Here is a 5,000-nt window from a genome sequence, read left to right as displayed (position 1 = left end):
GTGTGTGCGCGCGCGGGGGGGGGGCTCTGTGCGTGGGGGGCTCTGTGCGTGGGGGGGGCTCTGTTTGTGTGGGGGGGCTCTGTTTGTGTGGGGCTCTTTGTGTGTGTGTGGATCTCTTTGTGGGTGCAAATGCAATAGGTCTTGCATTTGCGAGAGATTAAGCTATTGGCATTGTAAATGATAATGCCATTTATTTATATGTTTTAAACACAAACAAAAATAATGTCATGAGCAATGCCAATAGCTCTAACTTTAACAAAGACGAGACCGTTGCATTGTAAATGCTTGTTTGCAATTTGACTCGGAAAAGTGTTCATTGCCACATAGTATCGCATTCTAGCTAACTGATGTGTTTGTCCGCCTCCTGCGGTCAAACACAGCATTATCTTAGAGGTCTCATTTATGCTCCACACCCTAGAGACACATCTGCTATGATGGCTTGTGTTTCAGGTGCCTTGAATGTTCTCCCATTAAACATATTTTTTTGGTTCCATCATTTTAGTTCTTTGCGGAATTGGTTTGTTACAGCCACTAGGCTCTCCCATTTAGTTGGTATGGTACTACTTCAATGTATCCCGTACAACGCATTTACCACTACAACAAGTTAAAAGGCAGTACAAGACCTTTCTTAGCAATGGAAGATTTGGGGTCGGGTACTGTAGGATTCAATTATGGGAAGTATATATATGGGGCATTTTGTATTTTTAAGAGTTCAGCGATAGGTAGTGTCTAGGGTTTGTAAGTGTTTTTAGGAGTCAGGGAAAGGTATTTTATAGGGGTAGTAAAGAGTTTTGCAGGTTCAGAGATGGGTAGTCTTAAGGGGAATAAACGGTTCTAATGGTTTAACGATGGGTAGTGTTAAGGAGTGGTAAGGAGATTTTCACGGCTCAGAGCTGGGTAGTAAGGAGTTGGTAAAGCTCTGGGTTGAGTGGTGCATAGGGGTACTAAGGTGTTTTAGGGCTCGTGGCTGGGTTGTATATATAGATAGTGAGGAGTTTTTAGGACCCGGGAATGGATGGTACATAGGGGCAGCACAGTTTTTAGTGCTCAGGGATAGGTGGTGCATAGAGTAGTACAGTGTTTTCCGGGCTCAGTGATGGATGGTGCATAGGGGTTTATAAGGGGCTTTAAGGTTTGGGGGATTAGTGCATAGGGATAGTACGGGCTTTTAGGGTTGAAGGATGGGTGGTGCATTGGGTAGGTAAGAGGGTTTAGGGATGGACGATGCAAAGGTGAAGTAAGGAATTGTAAGGGTTCAGGAATGAGTAGTGCTGAGGGGGGTAAAGGTTTTCTATCGTTTAGGGAATATCTCTGAGGGGTAGGATATTTTAGAGTGTAGGGATGTGTTGGAATCAATGGTATTATAGGAAGGAGATACAACTGGACAATAATTTAAATAGAATCTTGTATATATCATGTGGGCAAAGAAATGGGAAGCTTGTCAAAACTTCAAGTTAGACTAAATCAAGCTATGTATTCATTTTTGCTTTTTTACACGGTGCTTCTCTTTCCACTTGAGTTCCTGGAACCTTCCTGGTAACCCTTATAGCAATTTATTTCTCCCTTACTGTAAATTACAAGACGGTTTTCTAACAATAAGCACTTGTGTTTATGTGCAAACCACAGTGCTACAAAGATGAAGATCAGAGATAGAAGGAAAAAAAAGAGGAAACAAAGTCAGCAGAAAATGTGCAGCAGATCTTAGGTTCTTTCTGGCTGAAAAAGCTATTGCGTGCAGAAGTTACAGAAAAAAATGTATACATCAATTTGAATACACTAGCAAAATACTTTTATTTATTTTTAGTAATGATAGGACAAACAGATGTGAGCGTTCAGTCTTTTTTGGTGTAAACCAGGTGTTAAAGTATAGCAGAAAAATAAAGGTATTAATGAGGTCATGTATACATTTGAATTACAAAAAATACAAATCTTAGATGTTAGCATCAAAATTTCAAATATTTTCCATTTACAAAGCATAAAAACTTACCACACCCCCAAACAACATATATATATATATATATATATAAAGAATTATACAGTTCTTTTGAATCTATAAAAAGTAAAAAATATACAGTCAAAAGACCTAAATCTTATTCAATCTTTCATATAAAACTGTAAACATTTTATTTACACATGGGAAATGTGTAGTACAAAATAAACATACGCACCCTTTCCACGGGTTTAGATTTTGGAAGGCAGCAAAACGTTCCACAGTGATCGATTTATCTTTCCCCCAATCCCCAAACCTCATTGACTGAGGTACCCTGAAGGTAAATAGGAACCAAACTGTGGATAAAAACAGGGCTCTGGGGAGGGACAACCGACCTCGCTCCTCATCCTGCAAGGAGTTTGAAGGTTGAGCCACAAGGAAAAGTACGATGTGAGGCAAAATCAATGCCCAATTGCAAGAAAGTAAGTAGAAGAACTCAGTTTTAGAAAATAGCAAGTCATGTGGACAGGTTTCACCTGTTGCAAGTGTGCAAAAAAATTTTTTTTCTGTAGAAAGATTTTCCTGTCGCCAATGAACCTGTGCTTAAAAAACAGATGTTATAGTACTTTGAACACATTTCAGAACCTCCTCATTTATAAAGCATTTCTCCTTTCTCTTAGCAATATGAGAAAGGGTTCTGGCCAGTCTATGAGCTGCAGGAAATTAGGACCTGCGATTTCGACAACCTACCACCAGCCTCTAGCAAGTCAAGGCACTACAGTACAAAATCATGACCCATGTGTTACAAGTGAGAGGATACAGCAGTCATTCTGAGCCCTTCGCAGACCATGGACACAATACTGTGCATGTGTAGATGAAATGACAAGTTCACCTTAAAAGTCACACAATTTCACCATACAATCAATTGTTTAGGATGGGATCTCTCAACACTGTTGACAAATAAGGGAGCTTAGTGCATGTTCCTTTGTTGAAGAGTTCATTAGGAGAAAACACTGGCATCTGCGAGCTTACTACCAAAGGTCCACCTTTTATGTTAAGTCCGAAATTTGAGACATACCCATTTCTGGCACAAATCAGAGCTTCAAGATTTGTAAATCAATCAATAGCATTCCCTTTACTCAAATTAAAATTTCCAGATTAATGTTTGTCTAAGACACTTAAATGGCACGCCTGGTGGTATTATAAACTGCCAGTGTGCACCATACGTTTTTCTGTGGGTGCTCAGTGTGATAAAAAGCAACAAGCTGTGACTTCTACCAAGCAAAACACTGTCAGTGTGGGCTAATCTAAAACTATAGTGTGCATGCCCACATCTACTAAAATAAAAGAGAAAAGAAAAATGTTAGTGTCAAAAATGTAGTTAGAAGTCAAAGTGCAAAATGTGCTAACAATGAAGGAGATTGTGGAAGTTAATAGAAAGTCTGTCCCTACGCTTGCAATTCAATAACTTCATCTCCTGACACGGACAAATGCCACACACCTGCCCAAGTACTCGTGAAGTAGTAACATGCAAAGGTAATTTCTCATTCTGGAAGCAAGGGCACATAATACATACACTGGCTGACCTACACTGACCCCATCGTCTTGGGAGCTTTCCTAATAAATGCCTTGAATACTATTATCCAAGCAGCACAATTATGATCATAAGCCAGGGGAACAGGGTGAAAACACGGGCCTCATCTGAACAAGGTCATCCTAAGAGAACAGCTGAATTGACAGTTTAACAAACATATTCAGCAAAGGGCTTTTTGGGTGGTGAAACAGTTAAACTTGCTGCTATACTGTGTTTATGCAAAACACTTTGAATGAACAAAAGCCTCCCTCGAGTATTTAGTATGCTCACAAGGAACTTCATGAATTCCGTGCCTTCCGGTATTTATTTTCTATACAGCAAAATAGAAGACTGCAAAGCAAATCTGGAAATGGTCATAAAAGGTGTGTGTCAGTGTTGTATTAAAAACACCTTCAAATCAAAGGCCCAAAAGGCACCAACACAATCAACGTTCTTTTTTCAGGGTTAGGTATTCTGTAAAGCTGGATGGTGTACTAATGAAGAATAGCTAAACATCAGACTATTAACAAATTAACCCTCGGTATAAATATCGAATACATGCGAGACAAACAGCATGACAGATCTTTCCCAATGTAAAATATCTGCGGACACCAAACCTTGACTGACTGCTTCAAAAGGTGACTCCCCCAGTTATGAAATACAAATATTTGCATGAAAAGATTTTCTCAATAACTTCACTGTATTCAACCCTGGGACTATAGCAGTATAGGGGGTGGCATGGACAACTGCACCAGTTCACAGGGATTAGCAACAACATACCGTTTATCCTTTTTGAGCGACTACAGAACAAGTGATACTTTTGTAAGGTGCACTTGAGTAGGAGCTCGACAAAAAGCAATGCTCATTTTTCATTGCAAGCTCCCTTAACGACAAGGAAATATAATTGGGATTACATAGCACTAATACGTTGTGGCAGTAGGGACATGATCCCAAAGAGCCAGCTGGTTTCATGCAAGGAAAACCATGAATCTTGTTAAAACCCAACTCAGTTTCTGGATAGTAACTGATGTTTGAGAAAGCTCCTATAAGGAACAAAGACTTCAACCACAAGCTCAATCTACCAAAAAGATAGGTTGTTTGCCAGAAGCGTCATCCCAGCAGCATGAGGCCTATTAAAAGGTATTTTGAGGTAGAAGCAGCAGTCATGGGAGTATCGGAGTACGGCAAATGCAGTTAATCAGGCAACAAATTATACTCAGAGGGCTCAAGGCATCAAGTCGGGAAGAGGTGTACGAGATCCATGTGATGCATCCCAAATGCACGCCAAAACTCAGACCCATTTGCCTTCCATACTTTAAAACAAGAAAACCAAGAACTGCTAGTCCTCAGGCCATGTAGGCTTACCAGTACCGCATAAGGGGAGGCAAGAAGCTATGAAAGGAAGCTAAAAATGGCAGGCAGAACCGGGGGGTGCAAGTAGAATACTACTGTAATAAATAAATGGAGAAAAAGTAACAATTGAAAGAAAGCACATGA

At 40.0% G+C, this 5,000-nt stretch overlaps 1 protein-coding gene across 1 annotated transcript in view; it reads right to left on the bottom strand.

The window, feature by feature from the left end:
- Positions 1 to 2,488: 2,488 nt before the first annotated feature.
- MAML1 (mastermind like transcriptional coactivator 1) overlaps positions 2,489 to 5,000 on the bottom strand; it is a 227,396-nt gene continuing 224,884 nt past the window's right edge. Inside the window, exon 5 of the mRNA XM_078653531.1 lies at positions 2,489 to 5,000. This exon is cut by the window's right edge and continues 1,777 nt beyond it. The gene's annotated coding sequence lies outside the window, so the exon portion shown is untranslated.

Source organism: Lissotriton helveticus, chromosome 7, assembly GCF_964261635.1.
Source record: "Lissotriton helveticus chromosome 7, aLisHel1.1, whole genome shotgun sequence".
NCBI classification, from domain to species: domain Eukaryota; kingdom Metazoa; phylum Chordata; class Amphibia; order Caudata; family Salamandridae; genus Lissotriton; species Lissotriton helveticus.
Note: the sequence above shows the minus strand (reverse complement) of the source record. Positions and strands in the feature narration are given on the sequence as shown.